This window comes from Triplophysa dalaica, chromosome 6 (assembly GCF_015846415.1).
Source record: "Triplophysa dalaica isolate WHDGS20190420 chromosome 6, ASM1584641v1, whole genome shotgun sequence".
Taxonomy (NCBI): Eukaryota; Metazoa; Chordata; class Actinopteri; order Cypriniformes; family Nemacheilidae; genus Triplophysa; species Triplophysa dalaica.
In genome coordinates this window covers 11,318,548-11,336,498 of record NC_079547.1, presented here as the reverse complement: position 1 = coordinate 11,336,498, position 17,951 = coordinate 11,318,548, and positions in this window count along the sequence as shown.

Below are 17,951 nucleotides of genomic sequence, written 5' to 3'. Positions count from 1 at the left end.
CTCAACGCCTCGGGAAGAGGACAGAGTACCGACCGAGACAGTTATACAAGCCGTGACGAGGCAACTCTACAAAGACCGTCTACTGTTTGCTTACATTATTCCCAAATAAAATACCCTTCGGGGACGGAATTCTGTACTCTTGTGTATGTGTCGTTGCTTCACCTGTCACAACTGGTGGAGAATGCGGGCATATTAATGAAGTTACGACACATACACAGTCAATAAACTGTCATAAATCAACTTGCAGGAACCCTATTTGCTCTCTCTCTCTCTCTCTGGTGCTTATCGACTGGGCTGTCATGGAAGAGATTGTTCGCCGGCTGGCTGAAGTGGTGGTGCGGCAGCAACGCTTCTCAGAGCAGTTGGCCCAGCGACAAGAAAGCACCGACCAGGCGTTAGGATTATTGAGAGAGACCGCGGCATCCCGGGCCCCCAAACAAGATGTAAGAACTACAGCGTCCCACGTGCTGACGAAGATCACCTCCCAGGATGATATTGAGGCCTACCTCCACACGTTCGAGGTCATCGCTACGAGAGAGGTGTGGGACAAAGCCGAGTGGGCAAGGATCCTGGCCCCTTTCCTGACCGGTGAAGCTCAAAGAGCCTACTTCGCTCTGCAACCCCCAGCCAGTGAGAATTACGACATCCTTAAACAGGAGATTCTTGTCCGGATAGGGTTATCCCCAATCAGTGCGGTCCAACGTTTTCAGCAATGGTCCTATGATGACCAGATACCTGTAAGAACCCAAGCCGCCCAACTAACTCGACTGGGACATTTGTGGCTGTTGATCGGGGAACCCTCAGCCACCCAGGTAGCCGAGCGTGTAGTGGTGGACCGTTTACTACGGTCCCTTCCCCGACGATTTCGGACGGCAGTCAGCATGTGGGGCCCCACTACCATCCGGGAAGTCGTAGAGGCAGTTGAGCTGGCAGAGACCTCAGCAGCCCGGGATGCAGGAGAGAGAGCGATAGGTGTCTCCCGAAGGGTCAACCCAGGATGGCGAGCTGCGGATGGCAGCTCGAAGCCAGTATTCAGACCTGGAATGTCAACCCCCCCAGATGAGCCCATGCCCACAGAACCAGGAAGCCCCGGACCACCCGCTTGGCTGGCAGGCTGCACATTGCACCAGGCCGTGCCATCTACTGCTCCCAGGCGAACCGTGCGAGTAGATGGTCGCCCCGTGACGGCCACCTTGGATTCCGGCAGTTCTATTACCCTGGTCCAACCCGGGGTGGTTCGACCTCGCCTGGGAGGTAAGTCCTCCATCCCAATCACCTGTGTCCATGGGGATACCCGCAACGTGCCAGCTCGACAGGTAACTGTGGCCGCAGGCCCGGGGTCGTGGACACTGGAGATCGGGATTGTGGATGACCTCCCGGTGCCGATGCTGCTGGGACGAGATTGGCCTGGATTCGACCTGCTATTAACAAACACTGTGCAGACAGCCAACCGTGGGAGTCGACTTCGGAGGTCCAGGCCCCAGAGAGAACGGAAGCCGCGTCCAGTCTTGATGGCAAGGGAAAGTGAACCAGAGGGTGAGTGCACCAACACTAACGTGTTTGCTGATATCTTTCAGCAGGTAACGGGAGGTTGCTCGTTTGGACGGGAACAACGGGAGGACCCCCGGTTGCGTAACTGCTGGAACCAAGTCAGTTGTTGACGGGAAGGACCGCCAGCCGTTGCCGCATCCCCTCCCATACTTCGTAATCCAGCAAGGTCTGTTATACTGCGCCGCCTTACGACATGGGGAGGAAAAGCTGTTACTGGTCGTACCCAAGACCAAGACCGAGATGGTTCTGGAGTTGGCACATACCCACCCCATGGCCGGACATCTGGCGGCCGCAAATACCGCACAAAGAATCAGGGACAGGTTCCACTGGCCAGGTCTAGAAGCGGAAGTCAAGAGGTTCTGTCAGGAGTGCCCAACCTGCCAAAAGAAAGCACCCCAGCGTCCTCCCCCAGTCCACTCGTTCCACTCCCGGTAATTGAGGTGCCCTTCGAGCGCATAGGGATGGACCTGGTAGGACCGCTGCCGAAGTCTGCCCGTGGACACGAGTACATCTTGGTTATCGTGGATTACGCCACTCGATACCCAGAAGCCCTACCCCTAGGGAAAGCCACGGCCAAGGCAATAGCCAAGGAACTTTTCCTACTTTTCAGCCGCGTGGGTATCCCCGTGGAAATCCTGACTGACCAGGGAACTCCATTCATGTCCCGGCTGATGGCGGACCTCTGCCACCTACTAAAGGTGAAACAACTGAGAACGTCAGTATATCATCCCAAAACGGACGGATTGGTCGAGCGGTTCAATCAGACCTTAAAGAGGATGCTTCGACGAGTGGTGGCAGAGGATGGGCGCGACTGGGACCTTCTCCTGCCATATGTCCTCTTTGGAATTCGGGAAGTACCCCAGGCATCCACAGGGTTTACATCTTTTGAACTTCTCTTCGGTCGTCAGCCCCGCGGGCTGTTGGATGTCGCCCGAGACGCCTGGGAACAGCAACCAGCACCTCATCGCAGTGTAATCGAACACATTCAACAAATGCGGTCCCGAATAGAGAAAGTGATGCCTATGGTCAAAGAACACCTTGTCGAGGCCCAGCGCACCCAGCAAAGGTGGTATAACCGGCCTACCCAACCCAGGGAGCTACAGCCCGGTGACCGAGTGTTGGTACTGACCCCTACCACCACATCAAAGTTTTTAGCGTCCTGGAAGGGACCGTACACAGTCGTGGAAAAGGTAGGGCCGGTGAATTACCACCTCCGCCAGCCGGGACGACGACGGGAGGAACAGCTGTACCACATTAATCTGTTGAAAAAATGGGTCGCCTCCCCAGCACAGATGGCGGCCTTCGCCACGACCGAACAACCGGTAGTCCAGATGGGGGAACAGCTGTCCCTCGTCCAGAAGAAAGACCTCCATTCCCTGGTCAGTCAGTTCAAAGACGTCTTCTCAGAAAAACCCGGGCAGACTCTGATAATCCAGCACGAGATTCGTACCCCTCCAGGGGTCATCGTGAGACAGCGGCCCTACCGGGTACCAGAGGCTCTTCGACTGGCTATAGAAGAGGAGATCAAGCGGATGAAAGAGCTGGGAGTGATAGAGCCATCCCACAGCCCATGGTCCAGTCCCATTGTAATGGTCCAGAAACCTGACGGCACTCTCTGCTTCTATAATGACTTTCGTCGGCTCAATGAAGCTTCCACATTCGATGGATACCCGATGCCCCGAGTGGATGAACTCCTGGACCGGCTAGGAAAGGTAAGTTTCATCACCACTCTCGATCTTACAAAGGGATATTGGCAGGTGCCCCTCGCTCCGGACACCAAGGAAAAGACAGCCTTTAGCACTCCGTCCGGGCACTGGCAGTACACAGTTCTCCCCTTCGGGCTACATGGGGCACCTGCCATGTTCCAACGGATGATGGACATCTTACTCCGGCCCCATCAAGCCTATGCCGCAGCTTATATAGACGACCTCGTTATCCACTCGGGGACCTGGGATAGCCACCTGTTCAGACTGCGGAGAGTGCTGATGGACCTCAGGAAGGCAGGCCTAATGGCGAACCCCAAGAAGTGCCATCTAGGACTCGCCGAGGCCCAGTAGCTGGGGTACAGGGTCGGAGGAGGAGTGGTATATGCCTTCCTGGGGCTAGCGGGATATTACCGGTGCTTTATCCCCAATTTTTCATCCATAGCCAGTCCCCTGACCGACCTGACCAGGAAGGGGCAGCCAGAGAAGGTGAAGTGGACCCCAGAAACAGAACAGGCCTTTCAGTCCCTGAAGGAGGCCCTCACCTCCTCTCCGATCCTGTATGCCCGGACTTCGGCTGCCCCTTCATCCTCCAGACAGACGCATCAGACACAGGACTGGGAGCAGTACTGTCCCAGATAAAAGATGGAGCAGAACACCCCGTGGTGTACATAAGCCGAAAGCTCACCTCAGCGGAAACATGGTACGCCAAGGTGGAAAGGGAGGCCCTGGCCATAAAGTGGGCAGTCCTGGAGCTAAGGTACTATCTCCTAGGACGCAGCTTCACCCTGATGAGAGACCATGCACCATTACAGTGGATGAGCAGAGCCAAGGACACCAATGCCAGGGTGACGAGGTGGTTCCTAACGCTCCAGGACTACCACTTCACCGTGAAACATCGGGCTGGGTCCTCCCATGGAAACGCGGATGGTCTGTCGAGGATGTGGTCAGGATGGACATCTCAGTCAGGTGACACAAAACCCCCCCAACATCCATCTCCGTCTCCCCACAGGACTAGGTCGACACTTTGGGGGGGGGAGTGTGACGAGTCACCCCTGGCGCAATCAGCGTCGCCCCGGAGACGGAGACAATCAAGGCGGCACAGCTGCCGTTCATTAGCAGCTCAAGGCAATCATCGGTGGCTACAAAAGCCGGTAGCTAGCATAAGAAGGTGAGCAACGTCTCCCTCAGATTCGGATGCAACTGAGCCGTGAACTCCTTTTGTCTTGCAGGATCCGACGCGTAACGACCGGCAGCACCGTAGGGACTAGAACCCGGAAGTGACCGGAAGCTACTCAACGCCTCGGGAAGAGGACAGAGTACCGACCGAGACAGTTATACAAGCCGTGACGAGGCAACTCTACAAAGACCGTCTATTGTTTGCTTACATTATTCCCAAATAAAATATCCTTCGGGGACGGAATTCTGTACTCTTGTGTATGTGTCGTTGCTTCACCCGTCACACGTATATATGATGTTTAACGAACAAAGTTTGGGAGGAGCAGAAGCATAAAAAGCCGACTAGACTATAATCAGCAATCTCCGTATATACACAATCAGCCCTACCGATCTCGCTAATAAATAGGGAAACCATTTTACCTGCTCTATCTTTTAAGATTAAACATCAACATGTAGTTCGACGCTATGTCCGAGAACCCCGTCATCGATGATTTATCTGCAAACTGCAATCCCATCGTTCCAGCTCAGGATCGGACTCATTAATTGATTCCCCGGCTTCATCACGGGGCTGCCAGCTCCGACGTTCCGCACCTGCAACTCTTCCCTCTCGCCATAGGCCAGCTTGAACCTCCGGCCAACGCCTCGCCAGCAGTTAAAACTGCGGGCCACCCTCAAAACATTAGCTCGCCATCACCTGGAGCTCCAGTGCTTTCTCACCCATTCCCCGTCCCTGGCTCTTGGCCCCAGGCGCCGTTTCTTGGCCATATCCCTGCCACCTTAGAAGCCGCTGATAGCGCGAGCATGACTCCGCCAGCCACTCAGGTGGCTGCCATCCCCTCCCTTTTCTCTCTTCCGCAGAGCCGATGGAACTTCTCATTGGCCACGGTGACAGCATTGCCAGTGCCGATTAATGCACCAGACTTGGAACTGCCTCCGGTTTCAGGGAACATCAGATCTCAGATCTTGACAGCAGCGGACACAGACCTTTATTTTCTCCGCTCACCTTTATCACCCCCGTCAACCGAGCGGCAGATCACTTACAGCGATCTATCGCTCACGTTAAAAAAATCAGTCACCCGACCACACCCGCATGCTGTCTTTCCTGAATTTACCGTCGCTTTTCCCGCTACATTGATTTGATCTGCACTGCGTTCCCTCGTGCCACCTCACCATCGTGGCAGAGCTCGCTCTCTCCAATGGGGTCGCGCATTTTTATACGTCACAAACTATTTTCTGCCAAATGTGCCATTCGTGTGGCTCAGTGGAACCAGTGCCCCTACTGGGGAGCACTGGACACTGAGCTGAATAACAGGGTTTTCCTTGGCGTCTGCAATATTTCCTGTGCTGTATGTTGCGTTGTCGCTTCCTGCATGTGTGCTCATTTTGCTATGCACACACGCTCAAATTGTGTGCCCAATGTCTCAAACTCAGAATGAAAATCAAAAAAATTACCTCTCAAATCCTCTGAACGTTTCTTGCTTGTCTTTCGAATTTTCTTTGCACCCTGACATTCAGTTCCCTGACCATCTTCTGACCTGTCTCTCGAACGGCTTCGACCCGGCGTTATCAGTCTTGCATCATGCAGCTTAATTTGCCCTTACCTCCAGTATGCGTTCCCAGAACCATAGTCAGTCGATCTCCTCATAAAAAGGAGATCAACGCTAATTTCATTATCGGCCCCTTCGACGCTCCCCCTTTTACTGCATTTCGCATCAGCCCCAATGGCGTAGCGACTTTCTGGCAAAAGCGCCTAATATTCGATCTCTCGTCACCACACGGCTCTGCCTTTCCTAGCATTAATAGCCTCATTCCGATGGAGGAATTTTCCTTGCACTATCATAACATCGATCAAGTCGTCACTTTAATTAAACATGCCGGTCATGGTGCTTGGCTATCCAAAGGCGACATCACATCCACATTTAAAGTCATTTAAAGCCAATCCACCCAGACTTCTGGGACCTTTTCGGCATTCAATGGCGCAATAAATTTTACTTTTCTGTCAATTCAATTCAAGTTTGTTTATATAGAGCTTTTCACAATGTGCATTGTTCCAAATCACCAAACAGGAAAACCAGAAAAACACAAAGGTAAAACACAGCACAGTACATGGTGTTTATAGAACAAGCAAGATCATTCTAATAAATAATATCTAATTAATAAATAAATGCAATCTCCTGGTTTGCAAGCCAACACTGCCCTGCTGTGGCGAGGAACCCGAACTCCTATGATTAATTAATGGAGAAAAAAAACTTGGGAGAAAACAGGCTCAGCCGGGAGGGCCAGATTCCCTCTGACGTGTCATAGCTGCACTCAGTGACCCCGACCAAAAGCCACTGAGCAAATATCCTCGAGGAAGAGGGAGAGCCCACCATCTGCGACCCAGAAAGTCCCACTCGATACAAACCGAGCATGTCCAACCCGGTCCCACTCCACAATCGACACCAGAAAACAGAGGAACAACCAGGGAAAATAGTAATGGCATGTTGTAACTTTTATCCTCAGTTGTCCAACTTCGACCACAAAACAAGACCAAACCAGACCCACACAGCCCCAACAATAAAATGACCACAACCAACGAGCCCCCCCACTCCCCAAAAACACCCAACCAGCAACCTCCAATCAGGGCCACTGAATGCAGCTGTAGCTTCGAACTGCTGACATGTGACATAAGCTTAGCATTAAATACCAAGTATTGTAACTTCAGCATTAATGTGACAAGTAGTCTGTCTTTGCTCTTGGTTGGGGATGGAATGGTCTGAGCTGGGATGGTCAGATGGTCATATTTCTCTTGGGTGGCGGTGGAATTGCCTTCGATGGAGCTGGATTGGTCAGTCACTCCGCAGCTGTAGCTGGCGTAATCTGTAGTTGGAGATGGGCATACAGTATGTCGATCATCTGGACCTGGCGGAATTTCTACCTACCTCGGAATGGGCATCCCGAGGCGGAGGCAGAAAGAGAATAATTAGCGTAGCTGCTGTTCATTAACTATGCATTAAGTGAAAGCTTGGCTGAAAAGATGTTTCTTAAATCTAGATTTAAAATCGGGAAAGTGTGTCTGACCCTGGAATAGTATCGGGAAGGCTATTCCAGAGTTTAGGTGCAACGTATGTGAAAGCCCGACCCCCTTCGGTGGAATTAGTTATTCTAGGTGTTATAAAAGGTCCTGAGCTTTGAGATCTTAGAGAGTGTGATGGGTTGTAATGTGATAGAAGCTCTGTTAAGTAGGTAGGGGCTAAATCGTTTAATGCTTTGTAAGTAATTAAAAGAATCTTACAATCAATACGATACTTAATGGGTAGCCAGTGAAGCGATGATACAACTGGGGTTGTGTGATCGAATTTTATTGACCTGGTTAGAACTCTGGCAGCTGCATTCTGAACTAACTGTAGTTTGTTTATTGAAGATACAGGACAACCGCTAAGTAGAGCATTAAAATAGTCAAGTCTTGAGGTCACAAATGCGTGAATAAGCTTTTCTGTGTCAGCAACACATAAAATATTTTGTAATTTGGCAACATTTCTAACGTGGAAGAAGGTCGTTTTTGTGATATTTGAGATGTGATTTTTAAATGACAGGAACACCCATGAAGTCATCACAAACCACATCTCCTTAGGAGCCCTCATCCTCTTGTCTTTACCCGAACGCAGGCCAACGCCTCCGCAGCACTCAGCATTGTGTTTGGGGGGTATGCGTACTCCGGCGCCTGTCCCACTTTCTCGCTTTATGGGGGTGTGCACTGGGCTCAGACCAGTTCAGAACTCGGCGCACTCGCCCTGACCAAGGTGGAGTGTTTCGGGTTCGATAGATCTGGCGAGCTCGGAGCCCGCTTCCCGGACAGCACGCCAAATACGCATAACCTTCATAACCAAGTATCATTATTATCCCTATCAACATCACTGTTATCTGCGCAGGTGAACTCGTGAAATATATATATATATATATATATATATATATGATCATAAACAAGTTTTTTACAGTAAGGAAATCTGTGATTTGTGATTTTTTTTATTGGTTTTCACCAAAATGGGGCCATTCAAAACTTGTGTAAGTTCCTACTTCAGGAAACTGTCTTCTAATGGCTGACACAACACATGAAGGCTTTGGCTTCCTAATGTGCCTGCCCAGAATGCCGTAGGCCCAGCGGACAACTTACCTGTATGCTGCAGATAGGGACAAAATATAAATATTGGTCATCTTATGGCATCAAATAGTGTGACATAGGTGTTGTGTTCATATGTGCATGTTGACCTGTAGGTGGCAGTAGAGGTTGCTTCTATGGGTATGTGGGGATAGGAGACTGAGAGTGAGAAGTGTTACACCAGCAACTACATGCGCTATACTATTCTGCTACTTTCTTTGTTTTAAATAAAGTATTCTTTATGTCCATACGCCTCCTTATTGTTACGTAGTAAGGACATAACAAATTGCCGAAAAGGATTTTTTTTGTGATGAGGATGGCTTCTGTTTCTTTGTTTCCCACGCCGTTTTTGCCATGTCCTGGAGATCCAGCTATCCCTTTCGACACGTGGCTCCGGATGTTCCAGAATTATTTACTGGTGGTTAATGCTTCTGGAGATGGATGGCCGGTTGCACGCAGGTGAGCATTGCTTCTACATTGTGTGGGGACTGAAGGCCAGCGATTGTTTTATACTTTGCCGAATCTAGGGGATTCTATGGAAGATACGATTGCGGCATTGAAACTTCACTTTACTCCTGAAGGGTTTTATATATTTTATGTGGGTTCTATATGTTTTATCTAAGGGTTTATATCAATTACATTTTCTGTGTGTGTTTTTATATGATTATTACTTATTACTGCTTACCTTATATAACATTACATTATTTTACTGTGTTGAGTAGGGCCTCAGAGTTAAGAGAGAATATTAGAGGGCAAAGAGGTATTTTCAACAGGATGTGGGGGTTGAGTATGTGTGGGCAGCATTCCATGCAGGGGAGAAGATAAGAGATGTGTGCTGCACATCCAAACACACATACCCTAATAGTGCGGGGTCCTAAGTTTATGTGGAGGCAGGTGGGGGAAGTATTTTGTGTTGCAGATAGTAAAAGAAGAAGGACGTAGTCTACGAAAATATGAGATGAAGCATCACTCCATTGGACACAAAGAAAGTAGCAGAGGTCAAGGCGCTCAGGGGTTGGCCACTGTCCGAAGCAAGCTTGAAGACACACCCACACATACACATATAAAATTGTTGTAAACCACTGAGGCGGGGCTGACTCTCTCTGTAGTCTGAGGAAGCCCGGCGTGCTGTTTCTGATCAATAAACTTCAACATTTGTTAGAGTTATTTGAGCTGCCTTCCTCTTCAATTTTTGACCACGCAGGACAGAAAAGTCCATCAGATGGTGACCCCGAGTATCGTGATTGGAGAAAAAAGGCAGTAAGGATAGTCGTAGAATTCGGCAAGGACCGAAAATTCGGAACGGAACGATTTTGGGTTCAACATACGGTCGACCAAAATAAAAAGGTAAGCAGAAACCTGTTTAAACGAACTTCTGCATATTGGACACTCTAAATTTCATGTGTTGAATTTGATATGTATTCCGTTCCATTTAATAGATAGTGTTGATATCTGTTGATCAGAATAAATAAAAGACTGTGGATGAAAGGCCCACAGATGACCGTAGGTTATAGTCTTACGGCACATTAAATTTAGAAGACTGTGGATGAAAGGCCCACAGCTGACCGTAGGTTATAGTCTTACGGCACATTAAATTTAGAAGACTGTGGATGAAAGGCCCACAGCTGACCGTAGGTTATAGTCTTACGGCACATTCAAATAAAGCAGTGGATTCGAGTCCTACTATAAAGCAGTGGGTTCGAGTCCTACTATAAAGCAGTGGGTTCGAGTCCTACTATAAAGCAGTGGGTTCGAGTCCTACTATAAAGCAGTGGGTTCGAGTCCTACTTTAAAGCAGTGGGTTAAAGTCCTACTTTAGAGCGTGGGGTTAGAGTCCCTACACACATTTGAAATTTATGTGTAATTTATGTGTATGAAATTGCGTGTTGGAAATTACGGAAAATTGGAAATAATATTTTGTTTAGAATAATTGATAGAAAACAGATAATAATAAAATAATTGATAACTGTATAATTAAGAGAATTGAATAACTTTAAAAAAATGGAGGGAGAATTTGATAGAGAATGTGATGAATATGGGTGTTTGCTAGTGGAAAGCTAATGGGGACATGTGGTAAATATGGTGTTAGCCCAGACCGTGGTTAAAAATCAGAAAAAGGAAAGGAAAATTTGGGAATGGAAATGGAGTCAGATGTGTATTGAAAACGGATGGCTAGATCCGGAAAAAATGTTGGTTAGATGAGCGCCAAACGTTAGAGAAATGTTGATGAAGAAATAAAAATATATATAAAGTGGTTAAAAAAGAATAAACATAAAAATAAAGAAGTTAAAATGAAGCAAGAATTAAGACTATGGACATGCATTGTGCTTAAGGCCACTGCTCTGAGTCCGGTTAAAAGAGAGGGGGGAGAAAATGTGCAGACAAAGAAGTCAGGGAGTCAGGGAACAAACAGCATATTACCCACCCCCAAAACTATATCAAGACTTGCAACTATAGACAAAACCACAACCGTATGATGCAAAACTGCAGCAAGTTATGGTAAAATTAAACCAAGGAAACGTAGTAAAGAATTGCCTGACACAATGTTTGATATAAATGAAATAAGACAGCAATTACACCAACTAACAAGATTAGTCAGTGGAACAGCACAACAGTTAGCCACCGAGGGAGAAGAACAGGGAGAACAAATTCCACAAGGGGAGGGGGAAGAGGAGTGTGGACAGTTAATAAATCACCACACACCCCCTGTTTCATTGCATAGCAGACAGAGTTTAGATAGTGCTGAAGGAACAATTGCAAAGTGAAGAGAATGAATCTCACTCTGAAACTGAAATTGGCTTAAATCTGTGCACAGACAAAACTGACCTGGTTATCTGAAATCCCTCCAGCATTAATGTCTTTACATTCTTCTGTTAACAGAATTTCAGGCTTTACATCATTTAAATTGCTTACAGGTAGATCTTTTCCAGGACCAAGCACACCGCTGAGACCAGACACCATCAAACCGTTGTCACATTGTGCATATTTTGACAAAATAACTGCTCTGATCTAACACTTTTCCCAGAAAGTCACACCAGGACCTGAACCAGAACCTGTTACACGACCAATGGAGTGGGTACGACTGAAGACCTTCCACAGGAGGTGGAGCGAACCACGGTGGTCAACACATTGCGTGTCACCTCCCGAACATCGCATTGTGTCCCACTTGAAGGGAAAGGCGACATGTGGTACCATTTGTCTCCTTGTGCTGCTTGTTATTCCCCAAACAGGTCTCTGGAACAGACGGCTGTGGACCTGAGATCTCAGGTCCAAGAGAGGGAGGGTGTTGAAGGTGAAGTACAAGGGAGCGCAGAAAAAGGAACATTGGTCATATAGAAGAAAGGTGACATTTGAACCTCTAGCGCACTGTGTAAGTGAAGATTGTGCATATGCGGCAGGCATTGCAGTAATATTTAAGCATAAATATGGTGAAAAGTGAAGCATCACATGCATTTCTAACTTTTATTGGTCAAACCGATTCAAAGACTCATAGAATTCTTCAATTTTTATTTCATTGGTCCACTACCCAGTGCCAAAAAGGGGAGGGGGTTATACTTTTTATACTTTTTCATTAACACTATAGATACCATGGCACAAGTGATAGTGAACCATCTGTTAAATATCACACAGAAATTCCCTAGTCCTTACAGGCCTCAAAGATCTCAAATGGACAGGTGTGGGTAGTGCCATAAAAAATGAATTGCTAAACAGACAGCACCACAACATATGGACTGATATTTAACCCACAGATTTGACTGAATTGAGAGAAAAAATGTATCTCTGTCTGTTATCCTAAAGTCTTTCTTTTCAAGTTGATCACTATGACTCCTTTAGAGTCCAGATACCAGAGAGGTGTCTTAGAACCTGAAATGGAGGAGATGGGTGAGATTATACTTCAAGGGGTCATTCACACTTCACAGTTACATCACAGAAATAGTTACACGGCCTCCCGGTGTAGCACCGGATCCAAATTGTGCAACACAGATTGTTGTAGATACCCATCTCCCAGACATGAACATATAGCATTGTGGACACACTTTCGCCACTACAACCTCATAAATTTATTATCTGGCATAATCTTAAAAGTTATCCAGACTCAAAACACTACACATCGCCTAGGATGATTAGTCTAGATTTCAAATATGATACAAAAGAAGGATCTATAGCCTGTCATGCATACACACAACTATATAGCATCTCACACATAGGACAAACTCATGATGCTAATTTAATTATAAGATAAAACCTGTTGTTACAATTCTGTTGATTTATGTGAAACCTTGCAATGTACATAGTAAATCTGCATGTTTATAGTTTTATGTATGGTAAATGGTTTGATTTCTGTTGAAGAGAGGTGAAATTGAAAATTTGTGCAATTTTCAATTGAAATCATTGGCATTGTTCCAAACCAGATAGCACACTGGTTTTTAACATATGTCTAATGATATGTTTAAAGAGTGGTTAGATCTGAAGTGCTGGCGCTTCTGCAATCGGCCTCGCAATTCTCAATCAGATTTTGACCATTGAACATGAAATGGCGTACTGTACACATCAACATTCACAGAATTTTTTGACAACAGCTATATTAGAGATTCAGAATATGTCCTAATACTTCTTTGTAATGATAGATCTGCAGGGTTAACTCGTATTTGAGTATTCTGAATTACTGTTATGGTTATTAAAATAAGTTATATAACTATACCATATTATGCATAACGTTGTATCTGGATTTTATAAATGCATGAAAATACATTTATATGCATACTGTAGACTTGTATTTTGGTTGCAATATATTTAAAAGATATAATTATAAACTATTATTTTATGATGTATACCACTGGAGAATATGCCAGTTAAATTGACTTTTGCCACTCTTCCTATAAAATACTCAGAGTATCTAAATTCCACTATAGTAGTGAAGAATCAGGTAATCAAATGGGATCACTTTATGTGGCTTTGGATGAAATTGAGACCTTATTCACCACTCGCACCAGGTACCATGAAATATATATATATATTTTTTTTTTGTAACCCTTTATAATCTTCTCCCAATGTTATTAAAATCATCAGTGTTCAGTTGTTGTATGCTTATACAGATGCCGTTCAGGTGTCTCATACACAATGATGTGTTATTAGTGAGATGAATTCCTTAACCTATGGAGCTGCGCTGCAAACCATACCTTCTACTTAGATGTTTCTAAGGATAAAAGGGTCAGATAAATATCATGGGGAGCATACTACTACACACAGATGTTTCTCTTCGGTGGGAAGACACCTTCTACGAACTGAGCACATGGGCTCTGACTGAATGGACTTGGTAAAACAAATTATATTGCAGACTATCTGACTTAGGTGGAAACCAACCTGGGAAAAAGAACAGCAAAGATCCACCTGCTCTGCACAGCACCAGCTCTAAAGAGACTTCTGAGGTAATAATTGATAAAAAAAGACCAAAAAAATGCCTAACTGTGTCCCCGTTGGGACTGCTCTGAGATTGCCCAAAGGGGTCAGGGGAGGAACTGTAAGGCAGCTGGAAAAGTGCAAAGAATTAAGGTTGTTTGTAAAGCTGGGACTAAACAATCAAACACCATTTGTTGCTAGATTCTGAGGAATAATATCCTGCCCTCCCCTCAGGTTTTGTTGATGTCCAAGAATTGAACCCCATCTTCTTATCACACCTCTCCCCTTCATCTCTTCAGGCCCTGATCACTAGGAAAATGCTTACCCTTTATTCTGTGTATATCATTTATAGTCATAGTATGAAGTTTTGATGATTCATGTTTGGTATTGTTTTAAAGGTCATGGTGCGATGGGTGAAAGGGTCTAGTTCTTTCAAATCTAACATGGAGTATATTAAAACTGTTTAAACTTTAATCCATAACCTGCACTCCTCTAAAGAGGATTGGCTTTATCGGGGAATCCTGTTCACAGATAAATTGGCATCCCATTTGATGATCTCGTCAGCCACGAGTTAAACTAAATTTCACAGTGACCATTGTATTCACAATGAACATTGAGTACAGTACATCATTCTTGGGTATAAAAGGTGCATTGGCAAAAGACTCAGGGAAGCTTCTGTAACCAGAACTTCCCACACTGCAACTGTGAGTCTTGATTTTACCAGGTATGATAAACTTTTTTCATTTTAACCATATAATTGTGTCTATGGCTGTGTTTGTGGGAATTTTGATCACCTGCGGATGTTGCTGTTGTGTGCCATGTATTAGATCATTATGTAACCGCCTAATTGTTACTGCAATTGAAAAACGAGAGCCCCCACCATATGTTATGCCATTGTTGACCACAGACCACTTCTATGATGACAGTGAGGAGGAGGACAAAGACAATGTATGAGGAAATGTTTTGTATCAATTACAATTATATATCAATTACAATTTAATATGTCATTTACAATTTACATGTTAAGTATAATTTGTCTGTTTCTTACCATTTAAGGGTGATAACAATAATGTGTGTGTGACCTCTTTCAGAGGTCAAGAGAGGGATTGAAGGGTTTTATATATTTTATCTGGGTTCTATATCAATTACATTTTCTGTGTGTGTTTTTATATGATTATTACTTATTACTGCTTACCTTATATAACATTACATTATTTTACTGTGTTGAGTAGGGCCTCAGAGTTAAGAGAGAATATTAGAGGGCAAAGAGGTATTTTCAACAGGATGTGGGGGTTGAGTATGTGTGGGCAGCATTCCATGCAGGGGAGAAGATAAGAGATGTGTGCTGCACATCGAAACACACATACCCTAATAGTGGGGGGTCCTAAGTTTATGTGGAGGCAGGTGGGGGAAGTATTTTGTGTTGCAGATAGTAAAAGAAGAAGGACGTAGTCTACGAAAATATGAGATGAAGCATCACTCCATTGGACACAAAGAAAGTAGCAGAGGTCAAGGCGCTCAGGGGTTGGCCACTGTCCGAAGCAAGCTTGAAGACACACCCACACATACACATATAGAATTGTTGTAAACCACTGAGGCGGGGCTGACTCTCTCTGTAGTCTGAGGAAGCCCGGCGCGCTGTTTCGGATCAATAAACTTCAACATTTGTTAGAGTTATTTGAGCTGCCTTCCTCTTCAATTTTTGACCACGCAGGACAGAAAAGTCCATCACTCCCCACGGAACATCGTGGCTGAGCGCCATGCTTTCAGGAAACGAGTTCAAGCACCGGGAGAATCCATTATTCAGTACTGTAACACAATTTAATAAAAGGAAGGAAGGAGGCGGGAACCGGCAGACATTTAAATAAAGTTTTAATATAAATAATAACAGCCGGCGGCCCCTCACGGATGACCGCCGGCGAAATTACATAAATACAAATATAAATATAAATACAAACATAACACAAGTTCGGGCCCGGTCCTCTCTCATCGACGGTCCGGTCGCTCGTTCCTTTTATATGATCCCAATCTCCTACGTGATTCGAGCCCCGTGTGCGCACAGCTGGCGCTTATTCACAATTACTCACTGGTCTCGAACCACGGTCTCGCCCCGTCTACTCTACTACAAGTACGTAGCAGCTCTACGGGATTTAGCGGTTACTTGTGACTTTTCAGTTACGCTGGATGACATGTTGGTGATCAGCTGGTGGAGAATGTGTACAGTTGCTATTGGAAACGGACTTGACTCTTGAAAAAGCCATTACTATCGCTTCGCAAACAGAAGCTGCTGGTGAACAAGCCAAAGTGTTATCAAATCATCGTTCAGTACCTGTGCAAGTGATACATGCCAAGTCTCCGTCTGCAGCTGTGTGTCATCACCGTAGACTGCCTCCAAAACCGCCGTCTACAGCGCGTTCTTCAAAGTCTTCATCTTCTGCACCTTGTTCGTCGGCACGTGAGTGTTATCAATGTGGGTCTACGAAACACCTCGTGAACGATTGTAGTTGTCCTGCTGCATCAGCACAGTGTAATCACTGTCAAAAGATGGGACATTATTCTCGGGTGTGTCCTGCGGGACAAGCTCGCTCAGTGTGTGAAATTGACTTGCCTGAAGTGCAGATTCTTTATATGCATGATTCGTTGACGGATAAAATTTGGTGCACTGCTGTCATTACGACCGCGACTACTTCTGTGCCAGTCGAGCTTACTGTGGATACTGGATCATCTGTTTCTACCTTTCCGAAAATTTTGTATGAAACTCACTTCAAGAAAGACGCCCTTCTGCCTCCGTCATTGAAACTGGTGACGTACTCTTGTGATCCGATTCCTGTACTTGGATGTTTACCTGTCACTGTTTCTAGGGATGACATCACCTGCTCTACTTCGTTCTTTGTGGTTGAATCGGGTACGGCTTTGCTGGGTATGGATCTTATCAATGGCTTACATCTCTGTTTCGAAGGCAATTCTGTGCTGCCCAAGCAGATTTCTACTCCTGTCCTGCGATTGTCTGCTTTGACGCCTTCAGCAGATGTCGGTTGTGCAAAAGGCTTTGTGCACAGAGTTAAGATTTCTTCAGCTGTCGCCCCTGTGCGCCAGAAACGCCGCCGCTTACCTTTTATTCGGTTAGAGATGCCGTCACTGAGGAAATCCATCGCCTACTTGAGTTAGGCGTTATCGAGAGTGTGGATGCTTCACCCACCGTGGGTCTCTCCTATGGTAGTGGTACAGAAGAAATCGGGTGCCATTCGGATGTGTGTGGATTTGCGAGAACCCAATAAGACTGTGGTTACGGATAGTTACCCTCTACCTCACATTGATGAACTATTGTCTTTGTTACGGGGAGCGAGTGTATTTTCCACTATCAATTTGGAGAGTGCCTATTTTCAGTTGCCATTGCATGAAGATAGCCGAGATCTGACCGCCTTATTTACTCACAAAGGACTTTTCAGATTTTGCCAAGTACCATATGGCCTCGCTTCAGCACCCTCCGCCTTTCAAAAAATGTTGGGAACAGTTTTACAAGGACCTACGAATGTTGCCAATTACCTTGACGATATCATTGTCTGGGGACGTACACAAAACAAACATGACCACAAAATTCAATTGAAATTGAATCAATCGAAGTGTTAGTTCAACAAATCCAGTCTGCGTTTCCTTGGTCATACGGTGAATGCGCAAGGAATTCAACCTGATGAGGATCATCTTTCTGCCATTCTTCATGCACCTGCACCAACAGATGCAACACAACTCCGCAATTTCCCCGGTCTATTATCCTGGTGTAGTAAGTTCATTCCAAATTTCTCCATGTTCATGGAGCCTCTGCGGGCTTGCATCAGACAGGGCTCCGATTTCGCCTGGTCGGAGCAGGCGCAGAAATGCTTTGAGGATGTAAAAAAATTGCTTGTTCACAGCCCTGCTCTCGCATTATTCGACCCAGATTTGCGTACGGTATTTGTGGCAAGGGGGGCGTGGTTTAGCAT